The following is an 8431-nucleotide window of genomic DNA, read 5'->3' on the forward strand; positions in this document are numbered from 1 at the left end:
GGAGCCTTTGGCATTGACTCTCTCTGTAACATCCACCCCATTGTCCAGACCTGAATTCAATTGCATTCAGCCACCCAGGGCTCCAAAGCAGCAATTTAAAATGTTCAATTTGTGGTTCATAGACCAAACCTCGCCCCCCCCCACCACCCCTCTCTCTCTCCTCCCCGCCACCCTCTCTCTCTCTCTCTCTCTCTGTCTCTCCCCCCCCCCCCCCAAACACACACACACACACACACACACACAAAAATAATGTTCTTGTGTGCCAGTTCTGAGGAACTCCAGCATTTCTTAAAGGTTTAATTTCCGTTTGCAATTTGAGTGTATTTTGCATCTATTCCAAGATCATGCATGTGGTAGATTTAATCTGTTTTATTTTAAATTATTTCTTTCTGCCCTGATTATATATTCTGACCAGCTGCTCCCTGTGCTGTCAGGGGTGGGGGGAGGGAGGTGTTGCTGAGATCAATGTGCCTGTTAACATTTAGGCCCCTGGGAGCAAGGAGGGCTGCAGATTCAAGACTTGCTTCACTGTTTCTGCTCTTGAGTTGCATTGGACAGGGAATTGAGATCTTTTTTGCAGCCAAAGGGTGGTGGGGGCTGAGGAACTCGCTGCCTGACAAGGTTAGAAACCCTTATCACGTTAAAAAGAACTTGGATATGCACTCGAAATGCTGTAACCTACAGAGGTACAGACCAAGAGCTGGAGAGTGGCACAGGCACGAAGGGCTGAATGGCCTCCTGTGCTGTAAATTTTCTGTGCTTGAGAGGGTGTTGGGACAAGGGATTATCAGAGGTGTAAATGTCCATATAGAGAACCAGCAAAAGTTGACCATATCTCTCTGCTCCCTGCCTCATAAAGCCGATGCCTTGAACAAACAGCCTTGAGTAAAGGGCTTGGACATTTGAAACAAGAGGCTGGATTTTCATATCCGATGGGAATGGGAACAGCTATGGGTGTGATTTCTAAATTGTGTTCCCAGAGGCCGGCATTGGATCCCAAAATCTCCAGGACGCACTCCAGTTTTTATTGGGTGGTTGGGGGGTGGCGGGGTGGGGGTGGCGGGGGTGTGGATCAGGGGAAGATGTTGCCTCCAATTAGCGACCTGTAAAACTCCTTGAGCTTGTTAATTGGCTTGTGGGGGGAGAGAATAAGAATGTCATTTTCAATGTGAAATCGAGAAACCTGAATAGCCTGGAGCACGTTAGCTGTCAGGTTCAATGTGGGGGGAAGTGAAAGTTTGTTTTTTTTTATATATAAAGCAGAAATTTTTCGGGACTTGGGAGTGTTTGGTGGGGGGGGGGGGTGGTATCTTGTACCAAATTATGCGTATTACCCCTCACATGGCCGTATAGTTGCTTTGATGTGTGTTTAGGCTGCTGGCCCTTCGAGATGCAATCTTCAAGGCAGCAGCAGACCCCATCATGGCTGCCGTCTGCCTTTGCAGCTCCAACCTCCTGGTAATGCTCAGTGTCCCTAATTGGATGTTGAACTTGCCTCCTGACCTGTTAGGATGTTTACATTGCAAAAAAGCAACGCAGTTGTAGCGTGGAGTCAGAACCTCAAAATTATGTGGGCATTGGGCTCCCAACCCTGATTTGAAAGTCAAACCCAAAGATTTGCGCTGAGTGTGCAGCAGGACACTGGCTTATTTTAACTTTAACTGTAAATAGACCAAACGCTTGAACTTCGTATAACCAGAAGTACAACAAAGTGCAGATGATAGCTGAAATTCCAAGATAGGTGACGAGTGCTGATAGCATGACTTCTGGCAGAGTTTAGGTTTATGCTCTACAGAAAACATTGTGTTTTGTGCACTTTTCAGCATTGTGGAGCATACTGTAAGTCAGCCTTTCAAGTCAACAGTGATCAGTGAAAGGTTGAATATTTTAAAATTGCAAAGCATTGTATCACTGGAGCCACTTCCTTTCATCACCAATCCTGACTACGTCTGGCAAAAAGTTTGTTCACAAGCCAGCATATACCTGACCAGCACAGCATTCAACATTCACAAGGTAGAGCAATTGCACTTGCCCTTGTTATGGACCCCAAGTTGGGTTGCCAACTCTGGTCGGAGGTAATCCTGGAGGTTTCATCGCACGATCCCTTGCCCCCATACTTCCCCTATTGGTTGCCCGATATCCATCCTCACGCTGATCCCCCTTTCCCAAAGCAAGTGTAACATAGACTATGTTACTCAATTGGATGATTCTTGATTGTCAGTCAAACAGCCAGTTTTCCCATTGCCTGTATTTTTACAATCAATAATTAGAGGCAGTAAACAAAATGAACACTACGTACAATTTATTTTAATGCCATGATGATTTTTCTCCACGGTTGCTTGCGGCAGTCTTGGAGATTTAATCTTTATTTCCTGGAGGCTCCAAACCAGTTCTAGAGCATTGACAAGACAACACCAAGGCACATTGGGGATTAAGGTTCTGCTGATTTTAATTACTTTGCATTAATGTTCTTTTCCAAAGGGAGAAATACTGGTGTTGAGAGTCTCTTGGAAAATAAAAATGTCACAATCAGATACTGATTGAGAACTCACGGCCACAAGCTTTGTTTGTTGCTGTTCAGCCTACCTTGTAATTCAAACATTTAATCTTTGAAAACCTTCAACCATGAGGCTAGAACCTGTCGACGCTGATAATGGCTCAATGGCTTTGTCTATCTGATATTTTAACGGAGGCATGAATCCATTTGAAATAAACACGTTTAGCGCCTTTAATTTAGTTTGTTCATTCTTTCGTTACCTCTAGACTTGACTATTCCAATGCACTCTTGGCTGCTCTCCCACATTCTCCCCACCCTGAACTTGAGATCACCCAAAACTCTGCTGCCCATGTCTTAACACGCAACAACTCTTGTTCACCTATCACTCCTGTGTTCGCTGACCTACATTGGCTCTCGGTCAGGCAACATCTTGATTTTAAAATTCTCGTCCTTGTTTTTAAATCCTTCCGTGGCCTCACTTCTTTCTTTCTCTCTAACCTCTTCCAGCCCCATAATCCTCTGAGATGTCTGTGACCCTCTAATTCCCTTGTGCACCCCAATTTTAAGTGCTCCACTGCTGGTGGCTGTGCCTTTAGTTGCCTTGGCCCTAAACTCTGGAATACCCTCTGCCCCTCTAACTCGCTTTCCTGCTTTAAGGCACACCTTAAAACCCATCTCTTTGATCAAGCTTTTGGTCATCTAATCTAATATCTCATTATGTTGCTTGATGTCGTATTTTGTTTTATAATGCTCCTGTGAAGCATCTTGGGATGTTTTATTACATTAAAAGTGATATATAAATAACTTGTTGTTGTAAAACGTACCAAGGTGCTTTGCGGGGGTGGGGGGGGTGGGGTTTAATTAGCTACAACCTCTATCTAATCGGTATTATTATTGACTGTTCATTTTCTTGTGCTGAGAATATTAATCGATACAATTGCATTTTTAAAATGATAGCGCTTATTATAAATTGTAGTGCACAACACTGTGATCTGTAGGAATAGAGCCGGGACTTGGATTTTGGATCTAACTTTTTTCCAAAAAATTACTTTATTCATAAAATTTGTAAAGTTACATTACATATTAGTTCAAGGTTGACAGTACATACAATGCAAAACAGATCCATTTCTTTCCATACAGTATCTGGCACTCCTGAGGTGCCTCATCTTCCGTTACAGATTATGTTTACAATATTCATTTCATGTTAAGTATATAGCCCAAGGTTTTCAGCCTCTTAGTGCACCATGGTAGCAGGGCCTTAGACATTGGCCTTTTCCCTGTAAGCCTTTACAGCAGCTGCCCCCAGCTTTAGTACATCCCTCAGCAAGTTGTCCTGCACCTTCGAATGTGCCAGCCTGCAACACTCAGTCGTGGACAGTTCCTTGCACTGGAAGGCCAACAATTTTGAGATAGGCTAAAGAGCATCTTCACCGATTTGATGGTCCTCCAGCAGTAGTTGAAGTTAATCTCGCTGTGCATCCCTGGACAGTGGAGAGCACACAGCCTTATGTCATGGAGCTGCTCGGGATGAACCTCAGTTAAAAACTACACCCCTCCCCAGACCTGCTTTGCAAAGGCACATCCCAGAAGGAGATGGGCAACAGTCTCTTCCCTACCGTAGCCGCCTCGAGGGCAGTGCTCGGAGGAGGCGAGACTCTATGCGTGCAGGAAGGCTCTGACTCAGAGGGAGCTTCTCACCACCAGTCAAGCTGCGTCTTGCTCCTTGTTTGAAAGTTTTGATGATGAGGTGTTCGACCGAGTGACTGATAGTCTGCTCAGGGAGCAGAACCTGACAGCTTTCAATGGTGGAGTTGCACTCTCTCATACTATTTTTTCCCTTCTGGCGCATGCCAGAGTTCTGATGGTTCTGTCTCTCTTTGTCACAGCTATTGCAAAGTGACAAATCGATTTCTTCTAATGGTGTAAAGGAACAAAAAAAAGCTTCAAAAAAACTTGAAAGCTTTCAAAATGACAGAATCAGAAATGGCTGGTGAAACTTAGCGCCAGTCTGCATCACTCATCACACTAGACACACAAGTGCAATCCTAAACCTGGTAATCTCCATCTGGTTGCTTTCAGATCATTCCAACACTAATCCTTGGTTTATTTCTGATTTTCTTCTGTGAGCACAGTGACTGGAATATTCAAATAAAGCCAGTTTCCTTCCCAGGAATATCTCATTTGTTAGTGGCTGCAGCTGTATCGAGCTAATGAAGATAGCAGCATCCAAGCTGGGGGAAATTACCTTTCAGGGAAAAGAAGAGATTTAAAAACCTGAATTTTTAGTAGGTGGTTATTATCTGTAGATTTCTTTGGCAATAAATACACCATAGCTGTTCAAAACCATCTATTCGTTTTGCAAATTCTTCGGAATTCCCTAGGTTTTAGAATGGTCCCCGTGAATTGGAAGGTGGAAAAACTATCCCCGCTATTCAAGAAAGGAGGGAAAGAGGAAACCGAGCCAGTTAGCCTGACATCAGTAGTAAGGAAAATGCTAAATCAATTCTTAGAGGCATGATTATAGAGAGTTGGAAAATCATGATATGATTAAGCGGAGTCAACACTAATTTATGAAAGGGAAATGGTGTTTGACAAATCCCTCCAGTTTTTTGAGGATATAATGAGTTGGGAGGATAAGGGGGAACCAGTGGATATAGTTCATTTGGGCTTTCCAAATGGGGAGGAGAACACCAATAGGCTGCAAAAGGGTTTAGACGGGAAGTGAGTGCGCAGGAACAAGATGGAATATGATGTGAAGTTATCTACTTTGGTAGGAAAAATCAAAAAGCAGAATATATTTTAAATGGCACGAGACTGGGGAATGCTGGTATTCAGACAGACCTGGGTGTCCGTACACAAATCACAGGAAGTTAACCATAGAAAAATTACAGCACAGAAGGAGGCCATTCGGCCCATCTTGTCCATGCCGGCCCGAGGACACCCAGGTGCCCTTTCTAATCCCACCTTCCTGCACCCGGCCCATAGCCCTGCAGCTTACAGCACTTTAGGTGCAGATCCAGGTACTTAAGAGTTTAAAGTTTCTGCCTCTACCACCAACTTGGGCAGCGAATTCCAGACACCCACTACCCTCTGCGTAAAAAAGTTCTTCCTCATGTCCCCCTACACCTTCTGCCACTTATCTTGAATCTATGTCCCCTGGTTCTAGAATTCTCCACCAAGGGAAACAATTTTATCCTGTCCACCCTATCTATTCCCCTCGTAATTTTGTACACCTCAATCAAGTCACCTCTCAGCCTTCTTTGTTCTAAGGAAAATAACCCCAACCTATCCAATCTCTCCTTGTAGCTACATTTCTCTAACCCTGGCAACATTCTTGTAAACCTCCTCTGCACTCTCTCCAGAGCTATTACGTCCTTCCTGTAATGTGGTGACCAGAACTGCACACAATACTCCAGTTGTGGCCTCACCAGTGTTTTTATACAATTTCAACATTATATCCTTACTTTTATATTCTATAGCTCTGCCAATGAAGGAGAGCATTCCATTTGCCTTCTTTACAACCTTGTCTACTTGAACTGCTGCCTTCAGGGACCTGTGTACTTGTAAGCTAAGATCTCTCACTTCATCTACCCCTCTTAGTATGTTCCCATTTATTTTGCAATCCCTGTCACTGTTTGACATCCCGAAATGTATGACCTCACGCTTAACACATGGACACAGCAAGCAGTTAAGGAAGCGAATGCTGTTTGCCTTTATTACAGAGGGATTAGAGTGTAGTATATTGTGCCGTTGTATAGAACCTTAGTGATACTCACTCCCAGGGTACTAGGTTTTGGTTGTCTTGCCTAAGGAAGGATATACTCATTTTGGAGGATGTGCAATAAAAGTTTCAGGCATATGGGGGGGATAGTCCCATGAGGAGAGATGGAGTAGCCTAAACTTATGTTCACTAGAGCTTAGAATAATGAAAAGTAATCTTATTGAAATATATAAAATTCTTAAGGGATTCTGCAGGATAGATGTTGGGAGGATATTTCCCCTGGCTGGGGTATCTAGAACTCGGGATCACAGTCTGAGTAAGGGGTCGGATGTTTAGCTCTGAGATAAGGAAAACTTGCTTCGTTCAAAGGGTGGTGTGTCTGAGAGCTGTCTTTGCTCAGTCATTGAGTATATTCAAGGTGTAGGTTGACAGATTTTTGGACACTAGGGGAATTGAAGGATATAGGGATAGTGCAAGAAGGTGTTGCTGAGGTAGACGATCAGCCATGATCTTATTGAATAGCAGAGCAGGTTTGAGGGGCTGAATGGCCTCCTGCTCCTATTTCTTAAGTTTAGAATCCTCAAGTGCTTGAAGTAGGAGAATATAATATGATTCAGGCAGATTCCAGTTTCACCCTCAAACCGATCTGATTGGTTCTGTCAGATTCTATTCTTGCTCTCTAATTGATCTGATTGGATCAGACAGTTCTCATTTCCTGCCTTCCAATGGATCTGGTTTGCATCAACAACCACTAATCTGGTGATTTTTATTGTCAAATACTGGCCTGTAGGTTGAGATGTTGACGGTTTTTGTGCAATATAGAGGGAGAGCCGTGTATCTAGGGGTCTGCTGTAAGGGGCCAGCATCAGGAACTTACGAGATGGCTATCCACTGCACTGTGCAAGAATCAGGACTAATTGCTAATTGGTGCTGAGGCGCAATAATTGTTATAACGGCTCTGGGCTAGAAACCGAATGGTCATACGTTCAAATTCCACAGTGACAAATTGTGAAATAGAATTTGTGCGCTGGCACCAGGAGGGAAAGCTTCAGAGGTGTCATGAGCCTGTCCCCCACCTCCCTGCAAACCACTCCAACCTCCGGGGAAGGCAGTCTGCTCACCCTGCCTGTCATGCTAGGAATCCATTACATCATGTGGGACTAATGTTGTCTGAAGTGGCCAAGCAGCCACTGTGAAGCAAGAAAGCGCCACACTTTTTGGATTATTGGGAATTGATTGTAAATGCAACCTTGCTAGCATTCCGAAGGCAAATTTAAAAAAAAAAAGATACTGTCGTTTTACCTCGGACAGGGGAAAGCAATACTGATTGCACTACAAAATCAGCTAAAATTTCAAAAATCATCTCCAGGCCAATGTCAGTTCTTGTCCTGCGTTCTTTATACAAAGAGTGATCAATACTTTGGGTGGACCTGCAGGTAGGGTAGTTCGGGTCACGACCCTGGAAACATTTAAGAAGAGCTGGATGCTGTGATGGTGAATTGTAGGTTCTGTCTGGATCTGTGAACTAGAATGGGCTTGCTATTGGGAGATGTGCAGGCAATCGTCTGGGGGTGAAGACCTACCTATTTGTTCTCCCCTCGTCCCTGGTGGAGACATCAGTAACTTCCAGCAGATGTCTCCCCACCCTCATGTCCTCGATTGTTTTTGTCGCTGTGTGTGAAATCTATTCAAACACTCTCGAGTACAGTGTATTGATAATTCCAGGCGATTGTGTTTCTCACTGTTCAGCAAGTCGTGACTTCGAACTTTGTTTCCTGACCAAAACTATTAACCAATGGATTTGGTAAGTCCAGCTGAATGTTGGTTAACTGCTAGCCTTTAATATTTTGTGAACTTTATATTAATCAAGGTGAGAGTTGTGTGCCAGCAGTAGAATGTTTCAGTCTTTCGGTTGCTTGTAGTGCCTGTCCGGGTTAGCTTGTAGGTCTATGAGTAGATTTTATTTGAATGGCTATATTGAGCCCGTATGGTTGGTGGAGCCACTTTGAAAAGAAATTGAGCAGTGATTAATTGCAGAATTTGAATTGGTTGTTTGTCAGTAGGATTTTTCTAGCTCTATACATCAGACAACTGGAATGGTCAGCATAGGCAGCTCACCACCGCCATCACAAGGTCAACTAGGGATGGACAATAAGTGCTGGCCCAGCCAGCGAAGCCCACATCCTGTGAATGAATAATATTTTTTTTAAATT

The sequence above is a fragment of the Cetorhinus maximus genome, chromosome 8, assembly GCF_964194155.1.
Source record: "Cetorhinus maximus chromosome 8, sCetMax3.hap1.1, whole genome shotgun sequence".
Classification (NCBI taxonomy): Eukaryota; Metazoa; Chordata; class Chondrichthyes; order Lamniformes; family Cetorhinidae; genus Cetorhinus; species Cetorhinus maximus.